The following is a 25,075-nucleotide window of genomic DNA, read 5'->3' as shown; positions in this document are numbered from 1 at the left end:
CCCCAACCCCCACCACCTCCTGCCCTGGGCCCCGTGTTCTTCCAGAGCCAAAGCACAACAGTTCAGCTATAAATCAAGCTAACAAACTGTTAAATAAAATAGACTCTACGCTCCTACCTTGATAAATATACCTTCGTAAGCCTCGAAGGTTTAAATTTAGAATTCCTGGGCTTTTTGGAGTTCTGCATGGTACAGCGAGCTACAGGGAAAGATGATTCTAGCTCCCAGCCTACCCCTGCTACTTCCCTCCCTCTAGGGACACACACACACACACACACACACACCCAGTTTCCATGTCCAGGCTCTGTCCACACCCCCAGAGTGTTCAATGCACACGCTGGGAAGAAGTTTGCACAGACCCGTGATTTGGCCTGGGGCTACTTGGCTGAGAACTGAGGGTTGCTGGGGGCCTGGTAAGGTATAGAAAGGAGGGCAGGTGTTGCAGCCAGTTAAACCCACATCCCAACTACTCCACTTCCCATCCAGCCCCCTGCTAATGCACCTGGGAAAGCAGCAGCAGATGGCCCAGGTGCTTGAGCCCCTGCCACCCACTTGGGAGGCCCGGATGAATTTCCCGGTTCCTGGCTTCAGCCTGGCTCAGCCCTGACATTACAACCATCTGGGAGTGAATCAGCAGAGGAAGACTCCCTGTCTCTGTCTCTCCCTTTCTCTGTTTCTCTTTCTCTCCCTTTCTATAACTCCCTCTCTCTCTCACTCTGCCTTTCAAATAGATAAGAAATTCTTCAAAAAAAAAAAAAAAAAGGAGTGTACAAAGGAGGCCATGCTCCTTAGGGAAGTGTTCTCTCTCGTCGCTGGGGAGTCCTGGGCCTGGATGGTTATGGCTGGAAGTGGGCAGGAACGGGTCTCCTCTTGCCCAGACTGTCCTTGCTGTCAGCGTCCTCACCTGGTCCCACACAGCAGAGCACCGCCAGCCCCAGCCTAGGCAGCGCAGAGAACACTCCCCTGGGGATTGCTCCCTGCCTTGGCCTTGCCACATCCCTGCAGCCAGTTTTCCAGCTCCGGTCAGAAGCTCAGGGTGGGGACTAAGGCCCAGGAGCCCTGGGAGAGGAGCCTGCATGGACATTGGGGATGGAAAGCAAGGCGGTGGGGCGGAGCTGGGCCCCCTGCGCTCGGCTCACTGTGCAGCTGACCCCAGCAGATGGAGTGTGGCCTTTCTGCTGAGCTGTCAGGGTGTCCTGGCTCTTACTAGGCTCTTCCACAGGCCGCCCAGAGCTCCTGCTGCCTCTGAGCAGCTGCTGCACTGAGCTGGGGAGCGAGCGAGCAGGCAGGCTTCTTTGGCAGACCAGGTGCTGGGCGCCTTCTCGGGAAGCCATCACAACACGTCCTGGAACAGGCTCCAGCAGCGGCCCCACAGTGAAGGGCAAGCCGGCAACCTCGCAGCTGCTGCTTGCAAGGGAGGAGCTGAGGGGGGAGTGGCTGCCCAAGAGCCAGAAGGCCTCCCACGTGCATCCAGCTGTGCCTCCAGCCCGTCTACCACCTGGTGCTCCCCAGAGCGGGTCAGCAATTTGCGCCAGACCTTTGCTGGCCCTGAGGGCCCGGCACACTGGAACCAGAGCCAGGCAGCCATGGTCTACAGCCAGTGACCGCCTCTCTCCATGCCTCTGTTTGCCCAGCTGTGAAACGAAAGTGGATGCAGCTCTGCCCTCAGGCCTGTGCCAGCTAAGGCTGTGCCAGTGGTTAAAATATTGAAACACTGAGCACAGAGCAGTGGTTCTCAAAGCGAGGTTTCTAGATCAGCATCAACATCGCCCGGAAACTGCTTAGAAATGGGCATCACGAACTCTACCCCAGACCTACCAGATCAGAAACTCCGGGCGTGGGGCCTGGCCATGTGCACCGCAATAAGCCTCCCAGGGGATCTGGTGCAGGCGAACCCCTGGCCGAGCCGCTCCACCCCGCCCTCCACGAGCTCCCCCGTTACTACCTGGGCCTCTCCCTCTCCAGGTCTGCTCAGACTCCTCACGACGCAGCAGCCAGAGTCAGCACCTGGCACATGAGCATCCCCGCCACCAGCAGCTGCCCCCGTTCTGTTTGCTCGGTTTTGGATATTTTTACTATCAGCCCTGCCTGTTCCATAAGGCTGTTAGCAGCATGAAATGAATGATGCCTGCAGGGTGTGGAGCAGAGCACTCAGCTGGTGGGAGATCCTTTGAAGTTATTTTGAGGGTCCCTTGCTATTCTGTACAGCCTCTGGGTACTTAGCTCTGCCCTGGGCCTGTTGTCCCCTCCTCGTGTTACTTCCCCTCCTCTACTGCAAGGAACCAGCCCCTTCTCTAACTTCCAGGGATCCCCAGGGTCTCCTCAACCTGACCCACCCAGGAACCCACAGCACCCATTTCCCACCCCACTCACCCCATGCCTAAAGAAATCATGCTGCCTTGAAACACTAGTGCTTGAGGGTTTGGGGTTGTTTGTAGATGTATTTAGTTATTTATTTAGGAAAGGCAGAGTGACAGAGAGAAAGGGAGAGACAACAAGAAAACGGTGTCTCCCACTTGATGGTTCAGTCGCCAAATGCCCACAATGGGGGCAGGGGCCCCAGCACTTGGGCCAGCCTCTGCTGCTTTTCCAGGCACGTTAGCAGGTAGCTGGATTGGAAGCGGAGCAGCTGGGGCTGGAACCGGCATGAGACTCAAACCAGCACTCTGATATGGGTAACCCACCATGCCACACACTGGCCCACTAAGGAGATGATTGTTTTAGCTAAGTTTTAGGTTCACAGCACAAACCAACAGAAAGTACAGAGTCCCCAGGTACTCCCTGGCCCAACGCCATTGCAGACTTCCTGACTGTCAGCATCCCTCGCCACAATGGTGCATCTATTCCGATGAGCAAACCCACATGGACACATCATTGTCCCCCAGAGTGCAGGGTCTGCACCAGGATTCACTCTCGGTGTTGCACCTCCCATGGGTTTTCACAAACGTGTAGCTAAACTACGTCCACCACTGTAGGGTCCTATAGAGGCTTCTCACTGTCCCAACACCCTCAGGGCTCTGCCCATTCACCCTTCGCTCTCCAGGAGCCCTCTACTGTCTCCGTAGACTTTCCTTTAATGGAATCACATAGTGTGTAGCCTCTTCAGACTGGCTTCTTTCACTCAGCTCACTCATTGACGATCCTTCCATGTCTTTCATGACTTGAGAGCTCGTTTCTTTTCATCACAGGACAATATTTCACTGCATGGATGTGCCCCATGTTTTCCGTCCACCTAACGAAGGCATTTGGCAATTATGCATAAGGCTACCATGAGCAACCAGCCGTGTTCGGGGTTTTGCATGAACCTAAGTTTTCAACTCATGTGTGTAAATTCCTAGGAGTGCAGTTGCTAGATTTTGTGGTGAAAGTAGGTGCGGTTGTGTGCAATTAGAGTTCCTGTCCTGAGCATCCTCACCAGCGTTTGGTGTTGTCCGCGTTCTGGATTTTGGCCATTTTAACGGGGTGTAATATGTCTCATTGCTTTCATTTGCAACTCCCAAATGACATATGATGTGGACCATGTTTCACATACTCATTTTCCATCTATACATCCTCTTTGGCAAGGTGTCTGTTAGGATCTTTGTTTTTTAATCAGCTTATCTTCTCGTTGTTGAGTTTTCAAGTGTTCTTTGTTTATTTTGGATAACTGTCCTTATCAGAAATGCCTTTTGTAAATGTTTTCTCCCAGTCTGTGACTTGCCCTCTATTCTCTTGAGGTTGATTTAATTTTTTTATTTTTATGTTTTGTTTTGTTCTATTTTGTTTTGGTTTGGTTTCAGTAGCAAGGAGGCAAAGGGTAAAAGTAAATATTTAGGAAAAGATGAACATGAACAACATTGATTCTAAAATGCCCCCGAATGAAAGCTCTTCCGAGGTCCAGGGATGTAGACCAGACAGCTCTAACAAGTCCCCAGTGCCTCCTGCCCTTTCCAGCCACCACCCACAGCCAAAGCCCCACCCCTGGATAAGAAGCAGCCTGGCCAACCTTCCCCAGAGCAAGTTTCTGTTCCCATAGACAAACAATTTCTCCACACCTTCAGGGCCACTAAACTCTCCGAGCATCTGACCAAGGCTGCACCCCATTGCGCGTGTGCACACACACACACACACACACCAGCGCACAGCTTTGCCACCTCGGAGTTTACAGCCTGCCCCCAGCCCATGCAGCCTGCGGTGATGCTGTACTAAGAGGCCCTGCAGGAGAGGGAGAGAGAAAGAGCCCTAATAGTCAGTCTGGCAGAGCACCAAGGAGCAAAGTGCAAGCCATTTTCTTCTCAAAGAAAATCCCAATTCCCAGTCCCTACCTTCAAGGCCCCCTGGGCCAGTTTCTGGCCAGCGTCTTGCTCTTCTGAGATTAAGGGAGGAAATGAAAGGGAGCCATGGGCCAGAGACGAGAGAGCTCCTCCAGCCCAGGTCACGCTGACTTCTTGTAGCCCAGAATCGAAGCCAAGGTGCCTCCTCCCCTACCCCGGGTGTCAGTCCCCCTCCCATTGTGGCTGGACTTCTGCAGGGCCTTCTCACTGCCTGTCTAGCGGGCTTGCTCCACGGGGCCTTGTTGATTCACAAGAGGATGGTTGGAACTAGGGGAATTCGAGCGAGGCATGGATGGTGCAAAAGGTAAGTGGACCCTGCGAAAAAATCCCTCCAGATGTTTGCCAGCAGCCTTACTTGTGTATGGAAATACTCATGGTTGGTTGCCACGGCTGGCTTGGCCCAACCAAAATAAGTGCGTTTATAGCAACCACCGCCACCTCGGGAAACTTCTCTGGTACCCTCCCAGCCTGCAGCCACATTGGTGACCTGTGAGAGTGAGGGGAGTTAGCTCCCACGAGGAGAAGGCAGCAAGGCACTAGGCTCACAGAATACCAAAGAGGCTGGGCTCTGTCTTTCTCCAAGCCCGTCTGGGGTGAGCGGGCAGTCACGTCGGCTGGGGCAGCCGTGTGGTGGTGGTGAAGCAGAGGGAGCACCTGGTGCTCGCACACCGGACCCCATCACTGGGGGGTGGGTTGCTCCCCCACGGCCATCCCCAACAGGCGACCTCCGTGGACTCTGCCGGCGCCTCCCCATGACTCCTGGGCATTCACATGGCCAGTTCCCTCCACGGTCCACGCGCCCCAGTGCTTGCCTTCCTCCCTCCACCGTGGTGGCCAAGGAGAGGGGAGGGAAGTGACTGAGAATGGCAGGGAGGAGAGCAGCAACAGCTACTCAAGTGTGAAGCTGGTGAACCCCAGGAAGATAAATAGGGTGTGAAATTCCTCCTTTGGGTCTTTTCACGCACTGGCTCCCCAGTCAGCCGAAGGGAGGAGGTGAGGAGGAGGCGGAAGTCAGCTTAGGCTAAGGCTCCCCTTCCAGTACCCTGTGTTCCTCTCTTCTCTGCATCTGCACCTCGTTACCCAGGCCTCAACCCTCCCCCCAACACTGTGGCTGGGCCAGACCTGGGAAAGGGTGGTGCTGGGGCCACTTCAGAAGGAGGGTGTGTGCACACACGCACACATATGCACATGCATACACACACACACACACACACTTGCATGTGCTGCAGGCACACAGTCACCCGGAAGCTGCAGGGGGTTTTCCTAAGCCCCAGCCCTAAGGGAAGATGGTTTTCAGGGTTGGGAGAGTGAAAGCAGAAAGCGTTGTCCTGTGGAGGATGATGAGACGACAGGTAGCTTGAAGTCTTCACAACCAGAAAGCGTCAGGTCCTCAAAGGCTTCAGAAAGCAGGAGAGTCTGAGAGATGGTCACAGGGCTACGTGACAGGTGACAGGGCTCTGCTGCTGAGACGCCCCACGGGACATCCGGCCTCCCTGACCCTCAGACTTGTGTCGTAAGTACTCATCAGGGATCCTCCATGGGCCAGCCACTGTGCTGAGGACTGGAACTAAAGTTAATAAGAACTCACATCCGGAGCCAGCACTGTGGCACAGTGGGTTCAGCAGCACCATCTGTGGCACCGGTATCCCATATGGGTGTCAGTTCGAGTCTCGTCTGCTCCACTTCTAATCCAGCTCCCTGCTAATGCGCCCAGGAAAGCAGCAGAGGATGACCCAAGTCCTTCGACCCCTGCACCCAGGTGGGAGACCTGGAAGAGACTCCAGGCTCCTGGCTTCAGCCCAGTCCAACCCAGTCCCTGCTGTTTCGGCCATTTGGGGAGTGAACCAGTAGATGGAAGATCTCTCTCTGCCTCTGTCTCTCCCTCTCTTTCTGTAATTCTGAAGTACAAATGAAAATAATTTTTTGAAAAAGCTAACACCTACTGCATACTGTTCGTGTGCAGGTGCTAACGCCCTAAGCATTCTAAGCACTTCACTGGCGTTATCTCACTCAGCTCCCACTGTCGCCGTAGGAGACAGACACCATCGCGACCCTCCCTTTACAGATGAGACTGCTGCGGCACGGAGAAATTCAGCAGCACCTCAGAGGCGCCCCGCTGGGAAGGGGTGGGACAGAATTCAGACCCAGGCTGCCTGGTCCCAGGTCATGCTCTCCACCACTCCCGTGGACTCTGCCCCCTGCCTGTTTTCATAGGTATGGTTTCAGTGGAACATGGCCACACTCCATTGTTGATCTTTAACTGGGTCTGTTTTCATACCACAATGGCAAGACTGAGTGGTTGTGACAGGACCTGCGTGGCCCACGGATCCTGAAATATTTGCTGCACCGCCCTTTAGAGAGAGTCGGCTGACTCCTGGTCTAGTGCACAGCCCGGGAAGGCCCAGCGGTCCTCCAGCTGCTAGTCCATGTCCAGGACGACCAGCCGGGATGCTCTGTGAGCAGCTGCCCCCAATGTCCCCCCATCGCTCACTGGCTGACTCCAGGGAAGGCAGACAGGGCCCCGCTGGCCAGCCACGGCTCAGGGGAGCAGCCACGTTCTCTGCAGGCAGCTTGGGAGACAGTAAGCTCAGCCTCCTCCCAGCAGGTTTGCTCACTGATTCATTATCTAACCATTCAACATTCAGTAAGCACCTACTGTATGCCTGTCCCCAGGGTGGGTGCTGCGTTCACAGGGAGTGCTGCTGTGGATACAGTTCAGACAAGACCACATATTGGACAAGGAACACACACCTCGTGTCCCTCTAATTCTATGACACTGTCTCTTGTGTTCCCCCAGGGTTGGCTTCCTTACAGCAAAAGCCTTCATATTCATGTTTCTGCTGCTACCTAAAGGGGGCCACAATTTTTAACGACCTTTTTACATTTTTTTAATTTATTTTTTGAGAGAGAGAGAAAGAGAAATAAACAGAAATTGGCTCAACCCACCCACCCCCCTCTAAAGCCTGCAACCGCAAAGGCTGGGTTAAGCTGAAGCCAGGAGCCCAGAACTCAGTCCAGGTCTCTCACATGGGTGGCAGGGACTCAACTGCTTCAGCCATCACCTGCTGCCTCCCAGAGTCTGCATTAGCAGAAAGCTGGACCTGGAAACAGAGCCAGGTCTCAGCACCAGGTAGTCCAAGGTGGGACACGGCCATCTTGGCCGCTCGGCCACACCCCCACAGTGAGAAGGCCGCATTTGAAGACAGCTCTTCAGGACTTCTGCTTGCAAGGCAAGCTTTCAGCTGTCTCCAAACCTGCCGCAGAGAGTTACAGGGGAGCTGGCTCTGGAAACAGCACAACTAGATGTGGAAACAGACATAGCTTCATATACATTTTGCATAAATATTCCATACATAATAAGCCTCAGGTCCCTTTACTCAACCTTGAGTAAATGGCACCTAATACAAAAACATGAAGAAAAAACATGAAACAAAGAAACCAGCGACACAAGTGCTTTGAAGATGCAGAACTTTGGGTTAGCATGGGATTTTGCTTTGACAGATGAAGAAGGTTAGAAAATATTTACACATCCGATACAAAATTTAGGTTAAATCCATACTTTCTCTGCTTCTCACCATTATAAAGTTGAGTTTCCTTGTAAGTTTGCTTATGATAAAAAGAACGGAAAGAACTTTGCTATCTTATCGAACAGTTTAAGCATTCTAAGGACAATTAACCTATAACCAGGCAAGCACTGAAGTCTATAGAAGAAAACATGTGCCAAGATGTTTGCTGTAGAAAATTGTCCTACGACATAGCTAAGCTCTGTTTATCAAAGGAGGTTGAGTTTTCCCTCCAGCCTTGCTATAATTAACACACTGACGATGACCTCACCCATCTTCTCATAATTCAGCCAATGAAAAAGACCTGCAGAGCCCTTCAGATTGGGAGAACTAAAGGCAATGCTTATTTTAAGCAGGGGGAGAAAAAGGATTATTTTGAAAGTAAAATAAACAAGTGGTTCTAGCAGATTAGCTTTAAACACCTTGTAGAACCCCGATTTTCCAAGACAGAGGAATTCCATAGCGAGAGGTTTAGTGAGACTTTTCCCCCGTCAGGACACCAGGGTAGCAGGCTCAGCTGCTGCCCCTTCCTTGACTTCCCTCCAAGTGTGAGAACAACACACAAAGCGCATCTTCTCCACAAGCCACTGGCCGGAGCCCTCATTACCTTCCCTGGAGCTCAGCCTTGCGGCAAGGCGCTGGGGAAGCTGGCGGGAGGCCGGCGTGCGGGGAAGCTCCGCGGAGGACTCCAGCTGTTCTCGGATGCAGCCCAGAGCCTCCCTTGCCAGAGACCTGCAACTGGAGAAGCAATTTGCTTTTTAATGCACTTCATCCTCCCAATCAGGGTCAGAGAAGTGCTGCCGGATGCTATGCTTTATGTGTTGAAAGCTTTTCACATTAGACACAAACATTAACAGAATGACAGCTGGAAAAAGACGAACATCGCATTGTCGAGCCAGGCATTTCTCGGGGGAGCTGGCTGCACGGCCTTCCAGAAACCCAGGCGGCAGCATCCTCCCTGGAGCCCCAGCCAGGCCTGTCGTCTGAACCAGGAAGGCAGCATCCTCCCTGGAGCCCCAGCCAGGCCTGTTGTCTGAACCAGGAAGGATGACTTTCCCCCCGGAGGCCTCCTGCACACATTCCCAGGAAAAGCAGCTTTGAGCTGAAGGGGTGGTTTGGGGAGAAGCGGCGGCTTCCTCTCTCCGTGACTTCCCCCTTCCTTTCCAAGTGCTACCTTCTCCGCTGCTTCTTCCTCTCCCTTCTCTCGTCCTCTCCTTCTCCCCAACACCCAGCCTGGCCCCCTCTCCGTTTCCTTTCCCAGGTGTCTCAGCCTGCTGACCTAAGGCTTCCCGTGCTCACAGCGAGGAGTTTGCCCCCAAATCAGGAGAGACGTAGGCTTCCCCCTGGACAGAGCTGTCACACCATGAAGAATCCAAGGACGGAGCCAGGGGTCGCTCTTGTCAGCCCTGACCTGGGAGGAAGAACTGTTCCTCTACTTAGCAGGGAAGGCTTCAGGATTCAGCGTCTGGGACACGGACCTTTGAGTCGGAGGCTGGGATCTGAATCTGGTTCCGATGCTCGTTATCTGTGAGAGCCTCGGCAAGTTGCTCTACCTCTCTGGTTCTCGGTTTCTAAGAGTGGGAACAACAATATCTATCTCGGAGTTGTTGCAGGGGTTCAGAGTCAGTGCAGACAAAGGGTCTGGCCCATCACCTGTGGGCCATGAAGCGAACCCAGCTCTTTTCCTTCCTTCTTCTTTCTATGAGTCATGAGTGCGGTCCCCTGATTGCCCAGGTTTCCTTGGGCTATCCACCCACTCTCTGCCCAGCTCAGAGGGACAAGTCAACACCTGCAGGGAGTTCTGTGTCTTCTACCAGGCCTCTGCTGAGCTGGGTCAGAAGACCGTAGTGAAGACCCATGTGAGAGCCAACCCTGGGAACAGACACGTGTGAAGTGAATGGGTTCTGGGTGTCTCTCATGAGCAACCAGGTCTCCCAGGGCCTGTTGACAGCTGATCCAACTTCACCTCCATTTCTTTTTCTTTTTTTTAAGTCCTGGAATGTCCAACCTCCCCACCAATAGCCAATGTCCAGACTGCTGGCCCCAAGCCCACCAGATGGCCCCAAATGCTGGGTACTGCGACCCAGTGCCTATTCCAGGATACACCTGCTCCTCCATCTCCATGCCCGACGCAAGGGCCAATCAGAGCTCCCCCTCCTGGCCACCAGCCATGTATATCTCTGTGCAGGGGGACCACTGCCTATTGTCCAAGGGCCTCCCTGGGTCCCTGCTCCATCCCGGAGAAGATGCAGGGACTTATACAAAGCCTGGGAAAAAAAATTTCCCAGCAGTGCATGCCAAAGGTTTTCCAGAATAAAAGCCATAACCGGGAACATTAGTAGAGCACTTTGAAGTTTCTGAAGAACTTTCATCCATTTAAACCCTTTCAAAGTAAGCTAACTGCTGTAAAGAATGACCCCCAAATTGTAGTGGCTTAACATAATGAAAGTGCTTCTTGTTCTTATCACAGTTCAAGGCAGGCAGGCAGGGAGGAGGGGAAATTTCTGCATGTGGACATCGGGGTCCCGGGCTCCTTTCATCACGCAGCATTGCCTTGCCCACAGCCTCCTAAGTCCTTTACTTGCAGTGCACAGTCAAGGAAAGAGAGTGGGAGTGAAGGACTTCCTGCGAGGTTTGTACGTCGATTCCACTTGCAGTCACGGGCCGGAACCTCGTCACACATCCACCTAATTGCAAGACAGGCAGAGTGCCCAGACTGGAAGGAGTCAGGACTGAGCACACAAGCAGTGTTGCTCTGTGTTTGCTGTAAAACCACAAGACAAGTGTTTTTCCCAGAGCAAGACTAAGGCTCAGAATAGTTGACAGGAGCAGCAGGCCACGATAAGCACATGGACTTGAACCCAAGACTTCTCGCTCCAGTGCGTTCTTTACTGCATGCAGAGGTTCTTCCTCCTGTGGGTACTTATCGCTGGGCAAGTTAATGAGTCTTAAGAATGACTGGATCCTGCCCATGCCACCTCCTCTTCTCCTTACCTCCGGGCATTTGAGAAGCCAGAGAGAAATGTTCTTCCATACTTCCCTCCACACACTCCCTCCCAATCCACACCTTCCTTCCTCTGGACACAGGGCTGGGATCCAGCCCGCCGCTCATGGCTTGGCCATGAACATAATGCCGCTTGAGTACGTCTATATTGTCGACCCTGGGAAGAAAACCGGGCCCTTGACTTGGAAGAGTCCGCAGTCTAACAAGAAAGACAGACATGGAAGAAACAGCTGCAACCAGACTTGATTAGACCACAGAGGCCGCTGCCAGAGCACTACAGGAACACGGATGAGCAAGAAATTGATTTTCCCAACTGGAGAGTCAGAGCATGTTAGCGAGAGCAGGTGCTGTCTGTCTTGACGCGTCTGTCCTGGGCTATGCGTCAGGACTAGCTTAGCAGATGGGGGCGGGGGTGGGAGGAGACCCCAGGCCGGGGCAAGGCATTTGCACAGACAAGAATGGCAGAACGGACAGGTGCTGGCAGGTCCTCTAAGAGAGGCTGCTAGTGTCACTAGCATCTCATACTACAACACTGGTTTGAGTCCCAACCACTCTGCTTCTGATCCAGCTCCCTGCTAATGCGTCTGGGAAAGCACAAGATGGCCCAAGCGCTTGGGCCCCTGCACCCAGAGAAATTTTATTCTTCCTGGCTTTGGCCTGACACCCACAGTCACTGCAGCTATCTGTGGCATGGACCAGAGGATGGAAGATCTCTCTGTCTCTCTACCACCCCCTTTCTGTAACTCTGCCTTTCAAATAAATCAATCTTTAAGAAGTATATAGTGCCTGACTTATTTCCCTTCTCACACATGGAGTCGGCTTCCGGAGGACCGTGGTTCAGCAGCCCAACCTCAGGAAGAAAGGGGTTTCCCTTGTGCTGGAGATGCCCACCTCCCCGACCTCAGGACACCCATAGTTCCTCTGCATTACCCTGCGCTTCCTTCCAGTAAGCCACAGAGAGTGAGAATCAAGACCGAAGGGACAGAAGTGGAACTGACATGGAAGGCAGCCTTGCCGCCCCTGTGCCCCCGGCCCTGGCGACACCACATGCGATCCATGGAAAAGATCAGAGCAGCCCCAGTGCTCTCAGCAGTGCCAGCTCCACCCCCGCCCCCAGCCATGCCCAGGGACCATTTGTTTCTTGTCCTCCCAACCCTGCTCAGTTCTTTCTGTCAGCTCAGGATCAGATCAAGGGAGCAGAGCCCAATGACCGCTGGGGAAGGTGACCTGAAGGCAGGTGTCCCTGGTAGATGTGGGCCCTTCCTTCCCCTGCCAGAGAACAGTTCTGCAGAGGGAATCCGGTGCTCCTCCCAGGGCCACCCCAGAGACTGCTGGCTTCAGCTTGGGCCATCGCTTCTTCCAGAAAAGTCAGCAGCTATTCCAGGATAGGGAGCACTTCCTATCTGTGGTTCATTTATAGAAGCGGCCATATCTTCCAAATCAGAAAAGGGGATCTGGTCTTCTTATATTGGTTTATATGCAAAGCCTATAGAGGTATGCAAATTCAGTCACCTAGAGTTGTGAATTCATTGACTCATATGCATTTAAAAGAACATACAGAGATGTTGGACTGTCCCCAGAAGCCCTGTGTACAGGGTTGCCATGAGCACCAAAAAGCATGATTCCTCCTACAATCTCTTCCCTTCAAAGGTTGGCAAAGGAGAAAATGAGAAGAACATGGTGCCCAAAACTAAAACAGAGACTTCAGCAGGGTATCCGACAGCAGCAAGCAGAGGAAGCGATGTGGGGCTTTCCTAACTGTGTTGACAAAATCCCACCCTGAGCTGCCTCCCTCATCACATGTATCACCTTACTCGGTGGCATTTTTCCCACTTGTATTTTGTATGCACTGGGATCTCTCTGAGGTCAAAGAGCCCCCAAGTATTGCTCACAGAATCTCCCATGCTTAGTTGCAATGCTTCGCAGGAGCCCAATCCATATTTGTGAAATATTTGAATATTCGATTCACCCATGAACTAGGAACTGTAAGCCATGCACACTGGGAAATCAAGGCTCTCTGAACTTGTACAGGACTCTGTTCCTACATTTGGTTTGTTTCCTAATTTCTAAGTAAAATTTCTTCTTTAAACAAAAGTCCAATCCTTGTTGGTTGCACCACAGAAAGAGGGATTTTGTCCATGCCATTGTGTACTCACAGCTGGAGCTAGCATTTAGCCTAGCAGTTAAGACATCCACATCAGTGCTGGGTTTCAGTCCCAGCTCCATCTCCTGACTCCAGCTTCCTGCTAATGCAGACCCTGGGAGGCAGCAGTTAATGGCTCTAGTACATGGGTTCCTACCATCCATATGGGAGACTTCGATGGCATTTCTGGTTCCTGGTTTCCACCCAGCCCAATCCAAGCTATCACAGAACCAGAGCATGAGTGCTTGTTGCGCTCTCGCTCCCCACCCCCAACAAATAAGTAAATCATTTTTAGAAACGTACTTATAGCAAGGAAAGTAAGATCAGGGCCCATTTTCAAGTTAAAGACTCCAGGTGAGGAAATTCACCAAATATCCTGGAAGAAACCTTTAACAGAAATCAAGTTGAGAGTGCGCAACAAAGCCCAGACAATATAAATTCCAAGGGTCATTCAACACAAAGGAGCCAGACACCAGTCTGAGAGTGCAGATAAGGCAAGCCAACAGAGTATCAAACAGTTGAGCCAGGAAGATCTGGCACCAATTAAGATGAATTCCCATCAAAAGAGTCCCTGGAAATTCAGCTCCATATCTTTCAGAAGTGCAGCCAATCATGCCATGGCATCTACCTCCAGGATATCTTAGGGTAACATCGGGTGAAGACCCTTAGAGTTGCCTTTTTTCTGGCTGAAGGGATCATTCACAAGCTACTTGTGCCTTGAAGGACATCACTTCACAAGTTCAACCTGTGATCAATACAGAGGGAGGGTTTGATGGCTCCAGGGAGTGAGGAAGGACTTGAGTATTACCTAAGCACATAGAGAACGCAGCTGGTTCCCCTTGATTATTTAATACAATTCTGTTCCACGTGCTTCCTCACCAAGGAACTCGACAAAACATTTGTCGAGGACTTTGTATATGAAGACAAACAGTTCATGAAAAAATGGAATTAAAAGATGTTTAAAGTATACATTTTCACTGGCTTTTTGAAGACTGATTCTTGCACAGATTTCAAAACTATTGCACTAATATAAACTTTAAAAATTGTGCAGTTAACCATGTTCCTGTGAAGTGGAGGTTCATGGCTCATCTGGAAATCACCCCCTCACTCATTCAGTCAATTCGTTTCTCAATTTCATATTATATGCTAGGCATGCGCTAGACACTGGCATGCGTTCATGCGCACATCATGCATGGCCAATGCCTTCATTGAACTTACATGCCTGGCTTGTGTGGGTGACACACACAGCAAGAACACCATCAATCAAATAATTTCCAAGAGCAATAAGGCTTTTAAAGTAAATAAAAGGGTGATGTGTATGATAGGTTTTCATCAGATGCTACTTTGAATAGAGAGGCTGGCAAAGCCCTCTCTGAGACCTAAGAGGAGAGAAGCAGGAGCCATACAAACATCAGGTGAGGCCTGTGACAGGTGGTACGGATGGGCATGGCTGGGCATGGCTGAGGGTCAACCAGGAGGCCAGTGTGGCTGGCGCTATGGGGTGGCGAGGAGCCTGGGAGGAGATCAGAGAGGCTGAAGGACCACATGGCAATGGGTGAGCTGTGGAAAGGAGGTCATTGGGACACTCAGCAAACGCTCACTGACCACCAACAATGAGTCCAGAGATGGAAGACACCACCGTGCACACGGTGGAGCTTGCATGCTCTGGGAAGACATAAACTCAATAAATGACAGGTGAAAGATGGCGCATCAGATCATGGCAAGGGGTGTGAAGAAGACAGAGCAGAATAAGTGATGATTGCTGCTCTTGCAGACGGAAAAGAAAGGCAAGGCCCTGGTGAGGTGAGCCGAGACTGGAAGAAGTGAGGGAGCAAAGCCTTGTGTGGATCTGTGAGAGTCGCCCTGCCAAGAACTCTTGGGGTTGCCATACGAGACACAGGATGCCCGATTACGGGTGAAAGTCAGCCCAACAACAGGTGACAACAGGAGACAAAGGATCGCTCCCCTAACCATGCCCCTGCAGAGGATCGTGTGGACGAGGGAGAAGATCAAAGCCCTAGGTCCAAACACCACACTGCACCACACCTGCCCCTGTGTAGCCAGAGAGATGGGGACTAGGGAGTCTAAGGTCCACCAGTGCAGAGGGGACTTCGTTCCCTGGGTGGGGATGGGTGACACCCTCTCCCGACTCCTCCTTCGCTCATTCGGCTCAAGGTCTGCCCAGATCAGTGGTGATCAGGGGGCTAAGCAGGGTTTCCAGGGCTCCAACTGCCACGATATCCTCATCCCCTGTGGAAAGTACAGTTACTGCTGCTGCACACGTGGCTCCAATCACCAGGCCACGACCAACTCCTCTGTTCTTCTCTTCCCAAGGAGGCCAGAGACCATCTGGGAGAAACATGCACTGGAAAAACCCACTTGTCTGCTCTGGACCTGACTGCTCTCCTGTCAGCCGTAGGTCACGATCGTGGGAAGGAAGGGGGTGGGTTTCTTTTGGTCCCGCACTGTTATCGATTCTTCTCCTCTCCTCACAGTGCTGTGCCTACAGCCTGGGCTCCTGGTGCTCCAGCTGTCGGCTTTAATCAACAGCAAGAGCAAACACAGGCTGGATGCTGACTGCTCCCAGGATGCTCCATAAAGCTTCTCACACTCAGCTGGAAAAGGAGCACTGTCTGGGACTGATTCAGGACGTGCGACTCTAGAAGCGTCCAGACTTCAGCCAAGAGGGGACCGGGGAAGGGCTGTCCTCCAAGATGTGGAGGAAGGTTTTCTTTGTGACTGCTTCAGAGGCTCTAGTGCTTGGTTTCCAGCAGCGTCTGATTCCAATGTCGGTGATGGAAGGATCCCATACAAAGGGTATTGACGCAGGGATTGATGTGCGAGTCGTAGATCCACTGGAAGGAGCTCTCCAGTGATTTGTCTCTGTCCTTGGCTTTGTCCTGTAAAACATCCCCTTCAATAGCGTGAACAGAGCCGTGACATTTCAGTTTACAAACGGTGCAGAACCAGGAGGTAGTGTGAGGTACAGGGATGATGCTAAGTTAGCAGAGCGACCTAGCGCACTTTGCTTACCCACTCTGAACGGCACTTTCCACATGTGTAACATGGAAATAACAAATCCTGTCTCTTTAGATGGCTCTGATGACTAACTCAGGAGCCCTGTGCGATGCACCTAGCCCATTATCTGGCACAAGGAACTCATTCGGTAGGTAGCAGTTCCCCTCCCTCGGTTTTATCATCTGTAAAATGGGAACAGAAAAGCTATAAACGCCATTAGAACCTGAAACCCAACTGGGCTCTGGAAGAGATTCAGTTGTTGGGTAATGACCCTGGACTACAATAATAGATCAGAATCAAGACAATGAACATTAACAAGCCATGCAATTAAAAACGAATAACAGCACAGAGAATACAAACTTGATAACAACTCCAGTGAAAAAGCCCCAAGAGTTTTAATTAGCCGCAAGTTCAGGTTGAAACAAGAGTGGGACCCATTTACCATGAGATGCTTAGGCAGTCATAGATTATATAATAATGGTAATTAACACATATTGAGCACTTACTGTGTCCCAAAAGATACTCTAAGTACAGTGCTTTACTCACTTAATGCCCCCGGTCACCCCATGAGATGCTGCTTTTATCACCAGTTTATAGATGACAAAAGTGAGGCGGAGGGAAGGAGGCGAATTCTCTGTGATGGCTGAGTTTTTCGGTAGCAGAGCTGGGACAGGATTCTCTCGATCTGCACCACCCATCTAGAGTTACTGGGCTAGTTCTGAGAAGCAGGGGGGGGTGCGGCCACACTTTCCCTACTTTGAGGTTACCCCACCCCCAGGGGTTCCATGCCAGTGGGCTGAGGAGGAGACTGGGGTGGTGTGGCCCAGATAAAGCTGGGGCCACCCCAGGCCCAGGCTCTGAAGACCACGTGACGAGTTCAAGATGCCCACATTGCCCTCCAGATCACCTCAGTGCCGATGGGAAGAGGGACTCCACCTCAAGGAAGACTCTGGGTGCTCCTGTTGCCCCTAAGTTATCATTTATCTCTGCCCCACTCCCCTGGCTCAACCCACTCCAACATTCTCTGTAAGTCAGTGGCTACCTGCCATTGAAAATGATGGCACCAGGGCCGACGTTGTGGTGCGGTGGGTTGAGTTGCCACCTGCAGCTCCAGTATCCCATATGAGCACCAGTTGGCATCCCAGCTACTCCACTTCTGGTCCAACTCCCTGCTAATGCTTCAGCCTGGCCCAGCCCTGGCCATTGCAGCCATTTAGTGAGTGAACCAGTGGATGGAAGATGTCCCCTCCCCCCCCCCACACACACAAATAAACAAATAAATCTTTAAAAACAAAAACAAAAATTATGGTATCAAAGAATGAGGCAAGCTTGATATTCCTTTGAAGCCTCATACCTTCCACTAAAAATTCACACAGATTTTGTACTCTACTCCATACTGTATCTGGATTTGTTCTAATATAAAAATAATACTTTAAGCGAGTTACCACTGAGTGAAATTGATGCTCTGGTGTGATGAACCATGGTTTTCCTGCAGCTTCACAGGACCCCCAGCACGCTGCTACATGTCCCCAATTTGAAAAGCTCAGAACAGCAGATTCATATTCCATAACATGGAAACATGTCCAGGGTGTATCATTAAGTGATAAAAAGCAGTTTACGAAGCAGCGGGCGTCTATTTTGGATCCTGTCTGGGTGGCTGTACATGTGGGCCAAAATGCTAACAGAGGTGACCTCTGGGCTGCAGGAACGCAGGGGACTTTTGTTCTTTTTGCTTCTTCTAGAATATCCTGTTTCTACACTGAGCATATGAATTATTTGCAGGAGTATAGGTTTTTCTTTGGGGGTGGGGTCCCTTAGCATGGTGAGTTGCACTTTTTCAGATTGAAGAGTTTGTGGCTGCTTGAATTTTTTCGGACACCTGCATCAGCAGATTACCCCTTTAGGGCTCAGAGACCATTGCCCTCTGAAGAGGGGCTGGGGTGTAAGAAAACACCGTGAGGCATTGTCCCTGGCTCTCCACCTTGTAGTTTTGTTAGATGTCAGCTGCAACCTTGAACTCCTGGGATACTCACACAAACTGTCAGGGTTTGCTGGGGGGGGGGGGGGGCACCCAAGTAGCCTCACTTCAACTCTTTTATTTTTTTATTTTTTTATTTTTTTGACAGGCAGAGTGGACAGTGAGAGAGAGAGACAGAGAGAAAGGTCTTCCTTTTGCCGTTGGTTCACCCTCCAATGGCCGCCGCGGCCAGCGCACTGTGGCCGGCGCACCGCGCTGATCTGATGGCAGGAGCTAGGTGCTTCTCCTGGTCTCCCATGGGGTGCAGGGCCCAAGCACTTGGGCCATCCTCCACTGCACTCCCTGGCCACAGCAGAGAGCTGGCCTGGAAGAGGGGCAACCGGGACAGAATCCAGTGCCCCGACTGGGACTAGAACCTGGTGTGCCGGTGCCGCAAGGTGGAGGATTAGCCTAGTGAGCCGCGGTGCCGGCAACCCCAACTCTCTTCAATCATAAGGCAAAAAGGTCTCTGTGTCCTACCCACACCTTCCCAGCACCCAACTCCTGTATAGACCAAGATTCAGCCTCCTCATCTCCGATCTCGGTGTGGATGACTCCCGCCTGCCAGGCAGGCCAAGAAGGAAAAGAGTCCTGGACTAGACTGATCTTTGTCACACTGGTGTTGCCTGACACCTGTCACACTCGCTCACAGCATGGCCCACAGAGGCTGCCCCACTGCAAGTTCACTGTCCCATTCTCCTAGTTCTAAATCTCAACCAAGTCCCCTTCCTATTTCACCCATGTCATTAGTCATAATCAATCATTTATTGCACATTCATGAATTGGGGAGCACACACCAAGTATTTTATATGCACTGTCTTATAGTTCTCACAATAATCCTCTGCGGTAGATTTCATGGTCCCCATTTCACAGCTAGGGGGACTGAGGCTCAGGGAGCTTCCGGAAAGCCTAAAATCGCTGTTCTAGGATCTTCTGCTGTGTAATGAATCACTCCCTGACTTAGTGGCTGGCAGCAAACTTATTCTAGGACTGCCTGGGCTCAGGGGGATGATTCCCACCTGCAGTCACTCGTAACATGGGGGCTGGATGCTTACTCCTAGCGTGGAAACAAATGCAACTAGAGTTGGAGTCATCACAAAGACCTCCTCAGGGGAGAGGGAGTGGGAGAGGGGAGTGTTGTGGGTGGGAAGGAAGTTATGGGGGGGAGCTATTGTAATCCATAAGCTGTACTTTGGAAATTTATGTTCATTAAATAAAATAAAATATAAATATATAAAAAAAAGAAAAAAAAAAGACTTCCTCAACATGGAGATGTCAAAGACATGGAGAAGCCACGTGTAGGTTGACATTGGCTATAAACTTCAGGTGGGCTATCAGCCAGAACACCTCCCTACACATGGCTTCTCCATAGAATCTCTACACTTAGGTCAGTTTGGACTTCCATACAGCATGGTGACTGAGTTCCAAGAGTCTCCAAAAAGAACAAGACAGAAGTGCGTGCCATTCTCTGACCTAACCACATAAGCCACATAGCATCACTTCCACCATCTTTTACTGGCCGTGCAGTCACAAAGATCTACCTAGGCTCAGATGGAAGGGACATGATAGATCCCATCATTAGAAGAAAGAATTGTCACATGACAAAAAGAACATGTTAGTAGCCATCCTTGGAAAAATGGTGCCTGCCACAATCACACAGCTGGTAAAGCGGGCAGAGCCAGGATGTGGACCTAGACTGGCCTAGCTGCTCTTACATTCTGACAGTACAGTGCCAAGACAGGGTCATAATGCCTCAAGCACTGAGTCTGGTTTACAGAATGTAGAACCTCAAGGAGATGTTCACCAACAAGTGTGTCCAGAGGAATGCCAAGAGGTTGAGATGGCCAGACACAATGTCATATGATTTAACAGAGTTGAGAGGGTCCGGCCTGAAGAAGACACAACCTTAAAGTGACATGATAGCTGTCTTCAAATGCATGAAGAGCAATCACGTGGGTTGGGGGACATCCTGTGGATGGAAGGGACAGGGAAGCAGATTCCAGGCCATTGGCAGCAGTTTGGGACTGAAAGAAGAGCACTGGCTTTGGAGCCAAGCAAAACTGGCTTTGGATCCAAATCCAAGCTACTAGCTGCAGTCTTAGGAAAATCACTTAATCTTTTCCAGTCTTCATTTTCTGCATCTGTAAAATGGAAATAATAGAATCTAGCTTATCCCTGAAAGCAGGATCTCAAAAAGATATTTATACACCCATGTTCCTGGCAGCATGATTCACAATAGCTTAAACATAGAAACAACCGAAGGGTTCACTGATGGGTAAATGCATAAGCAAAATGCGGCGTATGTGAACAACGGAATATAATTCAGCCTTAAAGAGGAAGGAAATTCTGTAATATGCTACAATATGCGTGAACCTTGAGGACATTATGCTACGTGAAAGAAATCCATCACAAAAAGGCAAATATGCAATGATTCCACTTGCATAAGGAACTCAGAGTAGTCAAAGACTCACAGAGACAGAGCAGAAAGGTGGTTGGTTGCCAGAGGCTGAGGCGAGGGAGGAAATGGGGAATTATTGTTTACTGGGTGCAGTTTCAGCTTTGCAGGATGGAAAGAGCTCTAAAGATAGATGATGGCGATGGTTACACGGCAATATGAATATACTTAATATCACTGAACTGAGCACTTAAAAATGGTTTTGATAGTAAATTTTATGTATTTTACCAAAATAAAATTCAGGGGGAAACCTGTTTGACAGGGCTGCTGTAAAAATGAGAGTTAAGAGATGTACAGCAGACTGATTTACAGTAAACACTCAATAGTGATCGCTGCTGTTATTGTCGTTGTCATCATGGCTCACTGGATCTGTTCAACAGTGACAGGGCTGCCTTGCAAACACAAGAGGTCCCCAGAAAAATAATTCCCAAACTGAAGAGGAAGGCTAGACTTGGCACTGGGAAGTATCTGGATGGGATGTGGGATGAAAAGCCCTTGCTCTGCTTGGGCTCCCCAGAGATGAAGTCTGATGGAGAGAGCCTGTTGTCCCTCGGATGCACTCAATCACGGGCCCTCTAGAACCTGGGCAGCACTGGCTGCGAGAGAACAAGGAAACCAGGAAGGCATGGGGCAGCAAGGGCAGCACCAGCTCCCAGACACAGACTCGAGTGCCAAGGGGAAGGACATGGTGAGACAGAGGTAGGAGCCGGGGCTCCACACAAGAAGTGTGACCCCAAGAAGCACTGATTACAAATCAGGAAACCAAGACCCAAATTGGATCTTAGAGACCAGCAAAGAACACAGGGGCACGGAGGAAGGGAAGCAGGGGAAAGGTGGGGGGAGAGGCTTCACTACTTATTTTACTTCTAATTTTTATATTTTTGAGAGGCAGAGAGACGGGAAAAGAGAATGAGGCAACTAACAGAGCTCCCCTAAATGCCCACAATGACCAGTCCTGAGCCAGGCCAATGCCAGGAGCTGGGAACTCAATCCAGGTTTCCATCGTGGGCTGGGACCCAGCTACTTGATCCATCAGCTGCTGTCTCACGGGATGGAGACCAGTGGGAAGCTAAAATTGGGAGAGGAGGCAGCACGGGAACCCAGACACTCCAGCATGGAGTGAGGGCATCCCAAGCTGCATCTTAACCACTAAGCCACACAGCCTCTCCTGTACTGATTTTTAAAAAAAAAACTAGGGTCCTGCAGGTTAGGTCTGCCTGCGACGCCGGCAACCCACAAGAGCACTGGTTTGAGTCTCTGCTGCTCCACTTCTGATCCAGCTCCCTGCTAACGCACCTGGGAAAACAGCAGAAGATGGCCCAGAAGCTTAGGCCTCTGCAGCCGTGTAGAAGACCCAGACAGAGTTTCTGGCTCTCGGCTTTGGCTTGGCCCAGCTCTGGCCATTGTGGCCATTTGGGAAGTAAACCAGCAGATGGAAGATTCTCTCTCTCTCTCTTTTTTTTTCTCTCTCTCTCTCCCTTCCTCCCTTCCTCTCTCCCTCCCTCTGTGTCACTCTTTCAAATAAATAAAGCAAATCTTAAAAAAAAAATCAGTATAACACTCACTATGAGCTAGCATGGTTTTAAAACTTTTTATGACTGTTAGCTTGTTTGATCATCACAATGATCCTGTAAGATATAGATACAGATAATTATATATTATTATCACATCTCAGAGGTGAAGAAACCAAGGTATGGGAAGGTTAAGCTACTTGTCCAAGTTCCCACAGCAAGAAAGTTGTCAGAGTCAGGTTTGAGGCCAGGGGATCTGGTGTCGGAGGCACTGCTGGGCCTTCCACCTCTCTATGTAGCAGGAAGAGTGCTAGTCAGACCCATAAATACCTAATTGCACGCGGGTATCCAGAGAAGGAAAGCTGAGGCTCAGAGGAAGAGAGAGGCATCGCCGACACCACACAGCTGATAGAGAACTGGGCCGCCAGCTCTCCCCCACGGCACCGAGTCCTCCGTTAGACAAGCACAGGACCTAGGACCCCCGCCCCGGATGCTGGGCACCAGCTCAGAGCTCCAAGACTGACCGATTGTCGTAGCGGAGGCTGTGCGCCACAGGCATGAGCCGTGGCTTGTGCAGAATGAGCACCGGCGGTGTTGTGGGTGGTCCAATCTCAGGGTCACAGCGGGGGACAGCGCCGCCCAGGGCAGCACTGTCATTCTTTCCCTCCCCACCGCGGCCTGCCACAGTAGAACCTGGACTTGGAGTCCCAGCAATAAACTCCAGCGTCTCACGGTGAAACTCGCGCCCCACCCCCGCGCTGTCTGCCTGGTAAGCTGCAAGACGTTTCGCGGCTCACCAGGGAAAACCTCAGAGGAAAAAGGAAAAAGACTGGATTTCCAGAACATTAAACTTCCATTGCCACCGCCGCCTGCCAATCTCCCTGCTAACCACTCGGAGGAAAGGAGATCAATGAACCTTGCTGGAGCGGGGAGCCGGAGGTGGGGGCGCCACACGCCTGTGACAGCTCCTGGGCTTTTTAGCAGAAGGGACTGTGTGTGGAAGGTCGGTTCACCTGTTCTCCCGGACTCACTTCGTGCTGAGACTGAAGGGCTGCCTTGCCAGAGGGACAGATCTGCCACCATATTTGGTGACAAAACAATCAACCGCAGCGTATTCGAGAGCCAGTAAATATTTAGCAAGTATCTTCCATGTGCCAGACACCCGGCTGATCATCAGGTCTCTGGGGCCTCCCGTCCCCGGTCTCAGAAGTTTGTCATCAGGGGGACTTCAGGACCAAGGGCCAAGGAAAGCAGTGGTCCCCAGCCCCGAGGACAGAATGGCTGAGAACCTCTCTCCCCAGCAGTACCAAGCAGCCTCTGCCAGCAGCCTGCCATGCACACACTCTGCCTGCCTGCCGGTCTGGCTCACCTGCACTGGGAAAGGTTTCCACTGTAGCAGCAGTAGACCGTGCCCTTGCCAAGGTTCGGTGGAGTTGGGCCAGCCGTGGGATAGAGTAAAAAGACCACTAGGCTGAGCACAGGGAGGAGACTGGGTCACAGTGGAGCCCTGCCTCCACCGCAGTGATTGTTAATTTCTTCTTCTGTAAGAGAGGATTAATTACATCGCCTACTTCATAAATTATTCTTCCTAGTCCAATCTCTTCAGTGAAGCCTAGCTCCCCATGCTGGTGTATACAGTAGGGCTGCATTTTGGGGAAAGTGCACAGAAAGACGTGGAGAAATGGACTCTCGCACCCTGTTGGCAGAGGTACGGATTGTGCACCCTTTGGGGAGGCAAAGGCAGCAGGTCTCAAAGTAGACTCATCATACTCGCCCTTCCATTCAAAGGCTTTCCGGAAGCGCACATCAGCCATCATAGCAGCGCTTGTAAGTTGTCTGTTTTTACTGCACCAGACACACAGAAAGTACCTATCCTAGCTCTTTATATTTGAAAGAACAGCCAGGAGTGAGCATTTGGTCTGGCAGTCAACACGTTTATCCAGACACCCACATTCCATGTCAGAGTACCCGGGTTCAATTTCCCAGCTCTAGACCACGATTCTAGCTCCCTGCTAATGCAGAGCCTGGGAGGCAGCGGGTTACAGCTCAAGTAGTTGGGCCCCTGCCGCTGACTGGGAGACCTAGACTGAGTTCCTGGATCCTGGCTTCAACCCAGCCCAGTCCTGGCCATTGTACACATTTGAGGAATGAACCAGCAGCTGGCAGAGTCTTCTCTCTCTTTCTCTCCACCATTCCTTTCCTCTCAACTGATAAATTTTAAAAATTTTAAGACTATCCATAATTAGGAATAAGCAGCTAGGGCAAGTGATGTGGCACAGCAAGTTAAACCCCGACCTGTGATGCCTGTATCCCAAATGAGCATTGGTTTGAGTTCTGGCTGCTCCACTTGCCATCCAGCTCCCTGCTAAGGCCCTCTGGGAAAGCAGCAGAAGATGGTGCAAATGCCTGGGCCCCTGCCACCCACGTGGGAGACCAGAATGGAGTTCTAGGCTTCTGGTTTCAGCCTGGCCCAGCCCCAGCCACTGGGGCCATTTGGGGAGTGAACCAGAGAATGTAAGATCTCTTTCTCTCTCTGATTTTCCCTCTCTCTCTTTAACACTGACACTCAAAATAATAAAATAAATCTGTTTTAAAAACATTTCTAATTATCTTTATTTTTCCCTCATGCTTCATCCTGACGGGGGTAAGAATTCTAGCGTGATGGCTATGTTCACTTACCACCTCACCGCTCCCATTCCACAGTCTTCGATTGCCATTGCTGTGTTGGGAAATGAGCACTATATGGAATCCTCATTGCTTCTCAGGTAATCTCTCTTTCCTTTCTAGTTTTAGGACCCCTTGTCTAGTGTTTTCAGCTTTTCCACAAAATATGAGTTTTCTTTTTCTTTATGCTGCTTGGGATTCACTGGGGCTTGTTAAGACTAAGAACTGGTATTTTCCATCAGGACTGGAAATTTGTAGTCATTGTCTTTTTTAGTGTTTCTCTTCCACTCTTTCTCTTTCATTCTTGGCGAGTCCAATGATGTATATGTTGTATGTACTCACTCTGTCCTTTCCAGCTCCTAATGCTTTCATCGCTTTATCTTTTGA

At 51.0% G+C, this 25,075-nt stretch overlaps 1 long non-coding RNA gene across 29 annotated transcripts in view; it reads right to left on the bottom strand.

The window, feature by feature from the left end:
- Positions 1-25,075, bottom strand: part of LOC103350097 (uncharacterized) — a 163,109-nt gene that overhangs the window by 97,477 nt on the left and 40,557 nt on the right. For 21 of the 29 annotated variants that reach the window (XR_016210776.1, XR_016210774.1, XR_016210761.1 and 18 more), the window contains one exon: positions 8,484-8,614. The exons of the other annotated variants lie outside the window; for them this stretch is intronic. This is a non-coding gene — a long non-coding RNA (uncharacterized LOC103350097). The remainder of the gene's footprint in view (positions 1-8,483; positions 8,615-25,075) is intronic. 29 annotated transcript variants of the gene reach the window in all.

Source organism: Oryctolagus cuniculus, chromosome 7 (genome assembly GCF_051225735.1).
Source record: "Oryctolagus cuniculus isolate XC-2025 breed Fujian yellow rabbit chromosome 7, ASM5122573v1, whole genome shotgun sequence".
NCBI lineage: Eukaryota > Metazoa > Chordata > Mammalia > Lagomorpha > Leporidae > Oryctolagus > Oryctolagus cuniculus.
This window is presented reverse-complemented; position numbering and strand designations above follow the sequence as displayed.